The sequence below is a fragment of the Meriones unguiculatus genome, chromosome 2, assembly GCF_030254825.1.
Source record: "Meriones unguiculatus strain TT.TT164.6M chromosome 2, Bangor_MerUng_6.1, whole genome shotgun sequence".
Classification (NCBI taxonomy): Eukaryota; Metazoa; Chordata; class Mammalia; order Rodentia; family Muridae; genus Meriones; species Meriones unguiculatus.
The window spans coordinates 47947397-47961935 of record NC_083350.1 but is presented as its reverse complement, the minus strand read 5'-3'; the positions used below and the strand labels follow the sequence as shown (position 1 = coordinate 47961935).

Genomic DNA, 14539 nt, shown 5'->3' with positions numbered 1-14539 from the left:
AAGAGCAGAAGGGGAATCAAAGCTGTGTATGGTCTAGTTGGACTCTGAAGTGACCAGGAAGATTTTGGGCTTCGGGGCTGGGGATAAGATTGGTTTGGTAGAGTGATGGCTATGTGATCATAAGTGGATGTTAAATGCCTTGCACCAGCATGCAGGTAAAGAGCTGGGCTTGGCTGTGTGTGCCTGTAATTCTAGCACGAGAGAGAAGAGCCCGAGATAAGAAGAGTCTCAGAGCTTGCTGGCCAGCAGTGTAGACAAATTGTTAAGTTCTGGGTTCAGTGAGACGCTGTCTCAAAAATCAAGGTAGAGAAATAAGTTGGAGGACACTTGACAATCTATAGCCTGCAGACACACAACAGCACACCACACAAACAAGTACACATCATCACACACATACACATCACACCATACACCCACACACAACCCTGCCCCCCCCCACAAATTTCTGGCTCCTTCTTGCTGGTGTTTGAAAAGATCTGTAAGCCTCAGTGGGAGGCAGGTGGCCGAGAGTGGAAAGTAGGAAGCTATGGAGCCACCTACAAGCCAAGGGAGAACATGACCTACTAGAAAATAGGACTTTCTAAGGTAAACAACATAAGCATATATTCAGGCAATCACTGGGCATTCTGTAGCATTCTTTCCAGAAATATTTATAATTAAAAAGAGAAATAAAAAAAAATCCTAGGGAACAGAGAGCAATGTCTGATGGTGCTGGCAGGTAGGTAGGAGGAATTAAATGATTAGTCAGTGTATGAATGCCAAGTGCCTTGTAAGTGACCATGAATATTCAGGTGAATGTGTCTGGCTTGATGATTACTGAAGCAGCAGGCACCCAGTGGACAAAATGTACTCAAGTAAATCTTTAATTAACAGACAACATGGTATTGACTGATGCCCTGTTAGGTTTTAAGCCTGGGTGTACAGATGGCCAACTATACCCAGACAAAAGATGAAATATTCAGTAACCATCTGGCTAGGGTTCACAGTCACACCAGAAACCCTCATCACTAGGAACATCTGGAGTATTGGGCCAATGTGCTTTTTCTGTGGAAGTCATACTGCTGAAAGTCTAGTCATGGAGGTTTGGAGGGGTTGCAACTACCTACCAGGCAAGGTAGGAACCCAGAAATTTGGGTGGATTTCCTCCTAGTCTTGATGTTTCTATACATAAGAATCTAGTTTGTCCTGTTTCATTTAATAAGAAAGACTTGACATTGAAGTTTCATTCTAAATGATGGTAGTCTCTGTATACCTGTTGTCATTCTAAAGTCTTTTTGCTTGTCCATTTTTTAATTTATTCTTTGCCAATTTCATACATATTTATAACAGTTTCCTTTAAGATTGAAACATTCCATCCTGCGCAGAAAGTCCTTGAACAGAAAAATAAACAACTCAAAATAGCTTGAGGAAGTCCTTGAAACTGACCAGATTCACTAAGCCCCTCCCTGCCAGAATAAGCAGTAAAAGCCAAGAGTCACCCTCAGACCAACCAAGCTATGAAAAAGACTCCAAGATTGGACCAGCTGCCTGGAAGAAATAGAAACGAGCCAAGCTCTTAGGAAGAAGCTTTAGCCGGGCTGAATTGCTTGGAAGGGACACTCTCTCCAGCCTGTTGAGCAGCATGCAGGCTGTGTAATGTGCTCCAGTTTTCCCCGCCACGTGAGCTGTCAGCCATGCTGGGATGGGCCTGAGTGATGCAGTTGTCTGTGAGCCATTTCAGTCCCTTTAAGTCGCCCTTTACCCATATTCCTGTAAGTAGCCCCCAAAACTCAATTGTTCACCAAGCTGGACTTTGGTCTGTCATGGGCTCTCTGTCTGAGGTGAGTGTGTGTGTGTAGCATCTCGCCAGGAAAAGGTTTGCCACACAGCGCATGTGTATAATATATTCTAGTCACTATTAGCCCTCTACCCTCACTGAGGTTCTGAGGCTCACGCTCAGGGACTCGACACATGTTAAGCAAGCAGTCTGCCATTAGGTTACATCCCAACCCAATAAATTCCTATATCTGTAAACATGTTTAGCAAAACCACTGCCTTGCAATGTGAAATATCAATCATTAACAAAAGGCTCTCCTTTTGGATTAGGGTATGGAAGTCAGAAACAGGGCTGATGTCAGGGACTTCCCACACCAAGTGAGAGTTAGCTTCAGATGTCTTAAGGTAAGTACTTCCTGCAGTTCGAAAATAGAATTGCGATTAGAATTTTAAGAATGACCGAGGTTTGCCTTGAAAATCGTTTTATGGGCACTGCAACCTAAATTGGGGAAAAAGAGCAAAGACAGCACTTGATTACAAAGCCTTTGAGCCTCACTGTGGACCCTATGTGTACATTTGCATTTATAAGGGAAGAGTCTTTGGCTTTTTAAAGCAAACTGAGGAAGAAAAGCAGAACCGAAAGAGTGCATTTATTCTTTTCCAGGAATTCTTGCCCATTTAGCTATGTCACTTCTCAGTTTGTAAATCATTGGTCGCTGCTCTGACTTAACAAAATATTTGTGCATGTCACTTTGTTTTTATTGGCTTAAGACAGTAAGATACAAGAATTAAAGTCCTGACTTCATCATTTCTTAGACATGGGACTTTTTAAAATCAGAATTGGCTCATCTGTAAACTGGAGCTAATAGAGAATATATCGCCAAGGTAGGTTTTTGAGGATTGGCTGTGGTAGTTAGCACAAGGGCTAGCATACAGCTGCTTAACATTCAAGGAAAATAGCTAAGTATTAAAGGTTAAACTTTCATGAATCCTTCTGAAAATGGAGTACCACTTCTCCTTTATTATCTGTGTAGACATTTTGATAATCAGATATGAAAGTATCAAGTATATATGTGTGCGTGTGTATATTTATCTATATATGTGTGTGTATCTGTAGCACTGATTTTGAGTGTATTTTGACTGTTATGTCTTATTTCCTGTTTGGAGTATTGACACTTCTCTATGTCTTTTTAGAAGACTCTCATCAATATAATATTTTTGCCAAATTTTTGATACAATAAGTTAACTTTATTAAAATAAGTTTTAAAAATAGGCCTATGCAAAAATTCTGGGCCCACAAGAGCCTGCAGAGACTGATGTATCAACCAAGTAGCATGCATGGAGAGGACCTAGACCCCCTGGTCAGATGAAGTGTATAGGCAGCTCGATCTACATGTCAATTCCCTAGTAAGGGGAACAGGGCCTGTTTCTGAACATGAACTTGGTTGCCTGCTCTTTTTATCACTTCCCCCTGGTGTGATGACCTTGCCAGCCTACAGACAAAGAGGTTGCAGGCAATCTTGATGAGACTTGAGAGGCTAGGGCCAGTGGATTGAGGAAAGGAGATAGTGGGGGAAGAGAAAAACACCAATAACATTTAGATATATTTATTTTTGTGTTTTATTTTTTCCTTGCATCTATACCCATGTGCTCATATAAATACTAAGTTTTAGCAAAACCTGACCACATATAAGTCTGACCACATATTATTTTGGCCATTCTAATTTTCTAATTTTAATTTTTATGCTTTGAAAATGTCATGCTTATATATAAAGTATCTTGATCATATCTACCCCTCATTCCTTCTTACAGCTCCTCAGAGACCCATCTCATTTTCCTCTCAATTTTATATCCACCATACATAAAATATTATGCATATAAAATACACACATATATATGTATATATGTATATCTAGTAGTCACACTCCAAAAGAAAAGTGATTTTCAGCCTTCACCTGTCAACTGCTCCTCACCTAGGGATGAGGCCTAGGGAGCCCTGCCCCCTCCATGCTGGAATTTTTAACTAGCTTGATCTTGCGTGGGTGGTTACATAACTTATAAAACTAAGTGCTTTTTCCCCTTGTGTTATGTATTGCTCTGAACAGCTGAGTTTTAAAAGTTGTATAAGACTGTGTGGTGAAGATGGACTCTCAGGAATTTAAGCATTGTGACTTGACTATAGGAACTGGGTGACGATTCGGAGTTCCCAAGTCATTAGACCTAGAACTTCCACTCTGCTACTCAAGAAAGAAAAAAAAAAAAAAAAAAAACCGTTGAAGACTTGTTAGAAGGCTGTCATCTAAGCTGCAACTAATGTAACAGATAAGTTCTCCAAGATCTCAAATATAACTGACTTGAGTCTTCCCCACACTTTTCCTGCCTGAAGTGATGGAATTAATGATTATCTCATTTATTTTCAGTTTAGGGAAACCTTAAGAAATAAAAGGAAACAGTGATGGGAATACTTTAAATGAATAGCAAATGTGAAAATAGGCTGTTTCCGCTTCCTTATGCCCACGCTTGAGTGGAGCCATCATCCCCCGTTCTCTCTTTACAGAACATAGAGACCACCCCAGAAAAACACAACTACACTCAATGCAGAGATCAACAGACAATGGAGAGCCTGCCTCAAGTGGATACACTGACATCACAACTCCTGCATCTACAACTCAGGGGACACCACGGAAGAGGTGGCAGAAAGACTGTAAGAGCCAGAATACCGGGGGGACATCTGCAGTGAAACAGTCTCTCCTAGAGAGGACTGCATAAACAAGACTGAACAATGGCAATGTCAGTGCACACGTTACTTTGGAGGGGAGATATTATCAGGGGTTCCACTCCTAGGCAAAGCACAATAGGCAGTTAATGGCTGCCGGGAAGAGAATTAGCCTAAGAGCTCAGACCCCTTATTGGTTGCCCATTGCATAGTAGGCAAGCACTGAAAACCACATGTACCAAGCAACAAAGTGGTCTCGGCAGGTTGTATTTCTACATATTTGTACACATACATATATTTATACATATGTAACAATAATAATCAAAAAGAAAGCGACTTTTAATTTGATAGAGGAAGGACATGGAGAGTAGAGGGAAGAGTTTAGGGAAGGGGTAGATAGGGAGGCTAAAGGGGCAGAAAGGGAAATGATATAATTATATTTCAATTAAAAACAAAATTTAAAAAATGCAAGCAGCGTGGGCATGTTTGTTGTGTCTGTCTCTGGTCTGGACTGAGGATGAGATGCTCTGAGTTCCTACCTTGACTTCTCCCACAATAATGGGCTGTAATCTAGAGTTGTGAGCCAAATTAACCCTTCCTCATCTCTGTTGCTTTTGTCAGGGTATTTATCATAGCAACAGAAAGGAAACTAGAAAAGCAGATCATCTTATTTATGAAGGCTTTACACAATAACCTAAAGCCAAAGGCTCATTCCTGAGTAATGCTGAGCAACACTGGTATTTGGGCTTCAAAAGAGCAATTCTAAGAAATCAGACATTCAGTCCACTGAAGGAAGATAAGCAAATAGGAAATTGCAGTGTCATTTCCTCACTGTTTTGAGAATGTAGGAAAAAAGGGGCAATGTTAGAGCTTATCAGGAGGGTGTACAACCTGGAGAAGAAGGATGGAGGACATATGCATATCTCAGAGTAGACACTATAGAATAATTTGTGGATAGCAATGAATGACTGGGTTGGAAGAGTGTAGCTTGAAAGTACATTGCTGTCCTGCATGTATGAGGCTCTGGGTTTCATCTGGAGCATCATCAAAAACCTAATACATAAAGAGGCAAAAAACAACAACAACAACAACAAAAAAAAAACAAAAAACAAAAGTGGGACTAATGATTTAGTAACAGAGAAGAAAGAGGAATTAATAAAAGAAACAGAAGCAAAGGCCAGGATACTATAAATAATCAAATATATAATCATGTCTTACTGTATTAGTCAGTTTTCCTTTACTATAAGGATATATCTGAAGCTATGACCGTCATAAAACAAAATGCATGATTCCTGTTTGGCTCTTGGAAAGAGCGTTATGGTCAATGGTATCACAATGGTAAGAATACTTTGTGAAGTTGAGATATAAAATCATCAAACATAGGACCAACAGAGGGGACAAGACAAGATCTTTCTTTCAACAAAGACCCTCTTCTAACAACTTATTGTCCCACAAGAATTCTTTTAATTCTCTCCAAACATAGAGTTCACAGTGACTTGCTACAAGTCTTCACCTCTTAAGGTTCCTACCGCCTCTACAAGACTGAGAGCAGACCTACAACCCAGGAACCATGAGGGACACAGTGGCAACCTATCCAAAACATGTCACTTATGCCCCCAAGTGATGGTCACTCAAACTTCAGTATGTGAAAGAATCATTGGGGATGAATATTGAGGGGAGTCTCAGACAGAAAGACAAACAACACATAAGTGAATGTGGGTAGGCACTAGGAAACTCAAGAGGGGGTCCTGGATATAGGGCCCAGGCTTTAAGGGGGAGTGGTAAGGATGACAGAAATCATGAGATATGAAAATGGGAAGAGATATGTGGACAGATGGGTGCAAGTAGGGAGGGGCTGTGAGAAGGAGGAGAGGGCAAGAGGGAGATAAAACAAAAGAAACTTTCTAGAAAATGTTATAATGAACCTATTGCATTGTGTGTTATTTTTAAACCAATTTTAAAAAAATAAGTGTTCAAATACAGAAAATCAATTTTTAAAATGCAGGCTCTCAGATGTCCTGGCTAAGAGTCTGACAGAGCACCCAGGAATCAGAATTCCACAGATAACCTGGTGATACCTGGAAGGCTAACCCCTCAGAATCAAAATTAATTGTTCACATATATAGAGATGACAACCCATCCTCTGCAGCATTATGAGACCAACATATACGTGGCATTTTTTTTTTTGCCTGATTCTGTGTCCCAGTGACTTTGATTTAGTTGTTTGTTCGTCTTTGGGAAAGATTTACTAGAGTTTAGTAGATTTAGTAGAGTTTAGTGTAGTTTTAAGCAAGCTTTTAGTAGAGTTTTTGATTTAGTAGCATTTCTAAGCAAGCTTTCCTGGGGCTTCCGTGTCCTCTAACCAGGAATCAATCCCCCCTGCACACCAACTTCTAACTTTTAAGTTTCTTATTATGCCCACCTCCATTTTCCTCTTCCTTCAAAATCATGTGCCATTCTGCTCTGGAATCCCTCCACAGGGTCCTGCAGAGCAAAGGGCCCTTCAGTGACTTGGTTGATTCGCTGCAAACTTCATTGTGTCCCAAGGACTTGGGGTCGATTCCAAAGTGATTGCTGCTTTTTCCATCAGGCTTTAACCACTGCTCTGTACAGCCTCTTGCTCATAGCTGATAGTCATGGTTCAGTTCTACCTAACAGACCCAAATACCATGGCACATCATCTTCCAGCATCAGAACTTACACTCTGTGTCTTTTAGAAGTCCCATTTTACAGATGAGTGAGGTGAGCAAAAAAGAAATTATACAACTGCCCAAGGTCTTTGTGCCAATTCCTGCAAAAAGCAGCTGTAGGATTGGAACACAATGCACCTGAGTCCAGAGCTCCACAAGGAGAGCAACAGAACAAAGAAATCTGGGCCCAGAGTCTTGTCTAAGACTGATATTCCAACCAAGGACCATGTATGGACATAACCTAGAACCCCTGCACAGCTGTAGCCCATGGCAGCTCAGTGTCCAAGTGGGTTCCCTAGTGATAGGAACAGGGACTGTCTCTGACATGAACTCAGTGGCTGGCTCTTTGATCACCTCCCCCTGAGGAGGGGGGCAGCCTTACCAGGCCACAGAGGAGGATAATGCAGACAGTTCTGATGAGTACTGGCTAAGGTCAGATGGAAGAGGAGGACCTCCCCTATCAGTGGACTAGGGGAAGGCCATGGAAGAAGAAGAGGGAGGGAGGGCAGGATTAGGAGGGGATGAGGGAAGGGGATACAGCTGGGATACAAAGTGAATAAATTATAATTAAAAAATAAATTAAAAATATAAAAGAAAAACATTTAAAAATATGCATTTACAAAATAATCCATGAATTGTACCAATTAAGATAATTTTTGCAAGTGTGCTTTGATAAGTGAAGCATGACGAGGCTGGATTTTGGGAACTGAAGGCATAATTAAGAATTTGGATGGTGTTCAGCTGTTTTTGCTACTTGGCCAGATCCATGTTACCTATTTAACATGCTTTTTCTTATTTTAGATTATATTTTTGAAAAGGAATTTATCTTAGTAAAGAAAATGTTTTTCATTATGCATTATTGTAAATAAAATTGTGAGTCTTCATTGGGATGATAACATCAGCTAAAGTTACTAAACTTGCTGCTAGACATCAGCCAAGAACTTGACATGTGTCTCACGGAATCGCCCCATCAAAGTGGACACACAGATTGTTTTTATTCTCAATGCGGATTTCTCGTTTCAAATGCAGCCCATAATGACCTTGTATGTCTTTGTTATTGGACTCATGACAAAAAACATTATAAAGATCAATGACGTCTTTTAGACTCACCAGAGAACGCATCAGCAGGACAGTTACCCTTAAATAAAGAGCAGCAGGTTCATCCCAAGAGGCACAGCCAGGATTGGGTTCTCCATAGCAGCTAATGCCTTGCAGAACTGTTTATTATTATTATTATTATTTACAATTTATTCACTTTGTATCCCAGTTGTACTTAAAGGTAATTTTGACAGATTAACAAACGTAGACTGAGTTGGGGGAGGGGAACTATAATCAGAATGTATCATATAAAAAAAAACTATTTTCGAAAAAGATAGAAAGAAAAAAAGGAAAGGAAGGAAGGAAGGAAGAAAGGCAGGAAGTTAGGAAGGAAGAAAGGAAGGCAGGCAGGCTGTAACTAGCATGAAGATAAGAGACTTTCAAAGACTGGCAGTGTCTGACTACATACTAATGTCTCCACGAGCTTCACCTACAGAACCCCCCTCAAATTCTCACAGTGAAGATCCAGGAACCATGTTTTCTCCTGACTTTAGCAAGAGAAGACTAATCTTGGGAGAGAGTGAGAGAGCGAGCAAGAGAGAGAGAAAGAGAAGGCAGGAGGGAGGGACAGACTGAGGGATAGAGGGAGGGAGAGAAGAAAGGAGGAAAGGAGAAAAGGAAGGAAGAAGGAAAGGAGAAAAATAGGCTTTTCTCCAAAACTCAAGCCTTCTCTCCAGGAGTAGGACCTTGGCAGCATTTTTGCATCTAGAGGAAAGCATCCCTCCTACTCCAGCCCTCTCGGGCTTTTTTGTCTCATTTGTGGGATGTTGGGGAGGAAGGAAGCCTTGTCAACAAAGGCAATACTATAGGCAGGAAAAGGTATCTAGGGCATTGCAGGTGGCAGCAATTTGCTCCTGCTCCTCTGAAGACACACTTGTCAAAGTCACCATGCAGAGGCTTGGGCCTCCAAGAGGACTGAGGTTTTTCCATAAGGCTGTAGAGTGTTCTTTCTCCTCCATACTTCAGTGTCACAATACAGGGCTCCACAGTAGTCTACTGATGATGGAGCCGATCTCAGCCCTGAGAGAACCACAGCTTCCAGGTTTTCTCTAACAGGAAATAGTTTGGGAAGCTCTTAAGCTTCAAAGGGAAAAACAAGACAAGAACATGAAGGAAGATGAAGCGCAAGCTCTCTCCTGGTCAAATTATCACAGATCCCACTCGAACTTCCTACACACGACAATATGTCCAACCCAACAGCAGCATGAGAGGAATGCAAAGGAAAGGAAAAATATTGTCTGAAGAAACAGAACAGAGTTCAGAACCAGGTCCAAATAGGACACAAATGTCAGTATTATCAGGTAGAGAATTCAAAATAATTAATGTTAACACGTTTAGGGCTCCAGTGGGAAATGGAGACAGCATGCAAGAAAAGAGGAAAACATGAAGGAAACATCAAAGCAGATGTCAGAAATCAAGAGGCCTGTGACAGAGATGAAGAAGACCTTTGGTGGGCTCACTAGTAAACCACACATGACTGGGTAAGGTGAGATTTAAAATAGTTCCTCAGAAATTTCTCAAATAGAAATGTGAACAGATAAAAGACTAGGAAGAACTTCAAAGGAGAGAACATCTCAGAATCATGGAGCAGCTTCAACGGAGCTAAAATATGTGTAAGAGGAACACTAGACAGAAAAGAGAGACTGAGCATGACAAATGTCTCAAGATGCCACCCTCTGGATTTTCCACAGGAGTAGATACCAAGAGGCATGTGGTGATTGAAGGAATGTGACACACACCAGGCTCACAGAGAGTAGCACTGTTGGGAGGTATGGCCTTTTTGGAGTAGATGTGGTTTTGTTGAAGAAGGTGTGTCAGTGGAATCAGACTTTGAGGCCTCAGATGCTCAAACCAGGCCCAGTGCCACACTCATTTCCTGCTGCCTGATGATCTGGATGTGGAACTCTCAGCTACTTCTCCAGCACCATGCCTGCCTGCATGCCTCCATGCTTCCTGCCATGATGGTAATGGACTAAACCTCCAAAGTTAAAGCCAGCCCCCATTAAATGTTTTTCTTTATAAAAGTTGCTATGGTCTTATTGTTTCGTCACAGCGATAGAAACCCTAACTAAGACAACAAAGATCTAGAAAGCAAAAGAGAAACCAAACACAAATACAAAACAGACCCAAACAAGCCAAACCAAGCCAAATCTACTTATGCATTCTATACTTAAGCTTTGGGAAGTTACTGCCGAGAGAAAGCCTGGGAAGAAGCTGGTTGGCAATGAGATATGTCACAGGTGTAAGAGTCAGCCCACGGAAAACTTCTCGTCTGAAACCATGTAAGAAAAAAGAAGGCAGGCCCGGTGGTGCACACCTGTGATCCCAGCACTGGTGAGGCAGAGGCAGGTGAATTCACAGCCTGGTCTAAAAGCACGTCCAGGACAGCCAAGGCTACACAGAGAAATTCTGTCTTGAAAAGCAAACAAGCAAAACAAAAGAAAAAAAATAAAAGAAAAAAGAAAAAAAAACAGAAAGAAGGAAGGAAAAAAAGAAAGAAAACCAAAATAGGGAGTTAGAGTGAAATGAAGTGTTGAAAGATGGAGGAAAGACTTGAAATTCTGGGCTGTAAGGAATTATCCTCTACAAATGCATTGGGTTGGCAGCTGGGTCGTCTGGATGGGTATCTGGGCAAACTGTACATGGGAAACCTCTGTATTCTTGGTTCAGTTCTACTATAAACTCAAACTATTATAAAATATAAAGTCCTTTTAAAAGTGAAGTAGAAATATTTCCATTTTTTGAAGATGAGGATGTTAGGCTCAGATTTACCCGAAGACAGTAAGGGGTCCAGGAGGGTTCAAGCCTACACCTGCCTCCCTCAGGTGTAAACAGGTGTAAACTCTATAAACAGCAGTAAGCCTTCCTAGACCATCTCATCCGATTTTAAAAATGTATTTCAAAGAAATTCCCATAAAGGTTTTTCTTTTTAAAAACATGTGTAATCTCCAGGTAAAACAAACGAGTTTTCACTAATCTTGAACAGTGAAGCTAGAAAAGTTTTTATCAGAAATATTTTAAACACCTCCCCCCCCAAAAAAAAAGGTGGGGGAATGCTTCAGGTGAATTTATCAGTAATTGCCTGGAATCTTCACTATCTTTATCACTGTCTGACAACACCATCTCAGTGAAAGCCAGCCAGCTCCTTGGTTGAATCAGCACTACTTAAAACCAGTGAAGCAGTCAGGCAAGTGTGGACCATGCCATTTGGTTATCAGATTTTGAAAGTCAGCAAAGGCCACTGTGAGAGGAGATGCACCAAGGCTGTCTCCTCTGATGCTACACTCTCACTCACTCCAGAAGGTCTGCTCACTCCAGTGAGAAGAGCTTAATGCCGGGCTAGTTCAGGTGTCCAAACAGCAGGGCCCTCTTATCTCTGGCTACCTGAGGACAAATTTCTCCCCATCCTTCAGTAGACAGAACAGTTCTTCCCCCTGTGAGACTTTGGGTCTTGTCTACACAATCACAGGCATGTGTTCCTGTCTTACATGGTTTTCTACTGCAGCCTAAGCTTCAGCTGTCTATTTTCCCCACTGGACTGGGAGTGTCCTGACAGCTGGACCATGCATCTTCCCAACTGCAGCATCCAACGGTGTTTGGTGCATGGAAAGTGCTACCTGTGCGTACAGTGACCACGCTAGCAACCATTTGCCCTGCAGTTTTTCTTTCTGTTCTGAGTTGTCTACAAAGAACACCCGCAATCTGATGGGATGCTCACAGCGGTTTTACCAGGAAGGTGTTAGGATAACTGATATTTGCGTAAACCGATGACTCGAGGCTCAAAGACACAAAGTGGTTCCCTAGGGTCTGCCAGCAGTTCCAGACCTGGTTCTTACTATGGTTTGCTGATATGTTATGGATTTCTTAATATAAGGTGTAGACATATGTTCTGAAACAGAGAAGATATGATGTGTTGTACTTACGGTCATGAAGTGACACATACTCCAGAGGAAATGCCCCAAGACATGTTCTTGTATATACTTGCCAATCCTTTAGGGGAGTTGCTTTCTTTCTGACAGAACCGCTTCAAAAAGTGAGCATGTCAGAAGATGGAGAGAGGCTTCTATTGTCAAAGAGGGAAGCACATTGAGTCATAGCTGTTTGGGGTTCTAAAAAGAGATTGTGTTTCATTTCCTGGGAAGGGGCTTGAAGGCTATTGTCTATACCATGTTGGAATATTGAATTAGTTTATCTGAAGAGCTGCATCAGTTTGGTACAAAGAGCTTTTTCAATACTAGAAATAAGGCTCATTGTATTCTGCAGTGTAAGACGGAGCAGAGGATGTGCACAGCCCACACACCTCCTCCAGACCCAGCTACCCAGTGCTCATGAACAGCCCTGCTGATCACCCAGTGCTCATGAACAGCCCTGCTGATCACCCAGTGCTCATGAACAGCCCTGCTGATCACCCAGTGCTCATGCACAGCCCTGCTCATCCCCAGTGCTCATGCACAGCCTTGATCCTCCTCTAGACCCGGCCACTCAGTGCTGTCATCTGCCAGCATTTCTCATGGTCACAGCTAAATATGACCTGTCCTTGTCCTCCTTCCAGCTACTTGAGCTGAGGGGACTCTAACTGGAGCAGTTGATTGCAACAGCTCTGAAGCAATCACAGTAAATTGGTTTGCTTCATAATCAGCCTTTGTGGCTACGTCAGGGTGATGTTTGTTTTATCCTTTAACTGGCCAGCTGATTGTTGTTTAACCACAGTGGTACATAATATGGCACATAATTTAGACACAATCAAAGTCAACTCCGAAGAGCTACTGGAGTAAATCTCATCTACATGCAATGCCATCTTGCTTAAGGCAACAGGATATTCAAGGACAGAGAGATATAACTTAAAATACAGTGAAATCTCTCTTTCACCGCTATCTCTCTCTCTCATACACATATGATACAATGATAAAGAAGAAACAGAGAAGATCCAAAATCCAAACCACTAGCGTTTGTTCTCTTCCTGGATCTCCTCACATCATATCTTGCTACACATTGACTGCTGATCTATTTTTGATCAAGTTGGATTCAATGTCTTAATCAGTAACCTGCCTTGAACAGTATGTCTGTTATCAGATGATTTTCATCTTAAGCACACAGCCTTTGCTCTGAACATTCATTTATAATTGCACCACGAACAAAATGTTGCTGAAGAAAATATTTTGTAGCTGGTCACAGTAAAACTAGTGAGGGAAGCCACATGAGTTTTGTGCGCTCGTTACCCTCATCACTTTCAGTGTCACTAAGAAAGCATCAATGCTTCCTGCATGTATGAAAATTCCAAGACTGAACCATAAATTTGAAGATAAACCAAAGCAAAAGCATGCATTTGCACTGGAATGTAGTGTTACTTTGAAGTTCTATATCTCTTGGAACATCTGTCAGGGTGCCTAAGGTGGCCCTATACTTAATGCAGTTTGGAAGTGATGGAAATGAATGACAGCTGGACTTTTCCTCTCTTCATAGTTCTGGAAACTTAACTCCATACAGGAAAGGCTAATGGTTTTTTTCAAGGGAAATTAAAAGAAAGTAGACCCAGGTTGCTTTCAGGATTAGAAGAAATGGTTCCATAGAAAATAATAATCTCAGAATACCTCACATTATCCATCGCCCATCCAAAAGAACATTGTTATAGATAAGTCTGAAGTATACAAGATCATTTCAGACTCCAGAATCAACAACAACAACAATTTGGCTTTCCATTTACTGGAAACTAGTTTCCTAGCAACAAAGGCCACAGGAAGCTAGCACGGGTTGGTTGGAGAAAGACTCACAATGCTTGTATTGCTCAGAGGCATACCTCTTTAGACAGCCGAACTTTCAATTAGCCTGTTTTGCTAATTAATCACTGCTTTCACTGCAAGTGTCTATAAATGAAATAAGGAAGAAATCAAGTGCTTTGTCACAAAGCTGCAACACTGCAGGCTGAATTAGCGTTTTCATCTAGATTGAAAACTGAGAGACATTTGCATGGATTTAAGTATCTTTTTGACAATGGTAGACTTGCTTTTTTTGGTCAAAAATTTAAAAGAAGTTTTCCTTTAAAAATGAGAACGTTTTAGCATATCTAATTTTCTCATGAATGTCAAATTAGCAAACAAGGTATTTGGGTGTTTAGTCTCTAATCTGCATATAAAATGCTCTCAAAATAAAACCATCTGTTTTGTATTCTTAGTGGAAAGCCATCTTATACAAATTTTAGAGGAAATGTAACGCTTTGTACCAAGAAGGCCAATGTTTACCTCCCAGTTTTCATAGAACTGTGAGTAGCAGCTTGCCACAC

General features: G+C 41.3%; 1 long non-coding RNA gene across 1 annotated transcript; it reads left to right on the top strand.

Annotated features, from left to right (window-relative positions):
- Positions 1 to 2525: 2525 nt before the first annotated feature.
- Positions 2526 to 4845, top strand: LOC132652130 (uncharacterized). Its single transcript, XR_009589613.1, has 2 exons — positions 2526 to 2640; positions 4313 to 4845. It is a non-coding gene; the product is annotated as an uncharacterized LOC132652130 (long non-coding RNA).
- Positions 4846 to 14539: the final 9694 nt, after the last annotated feature.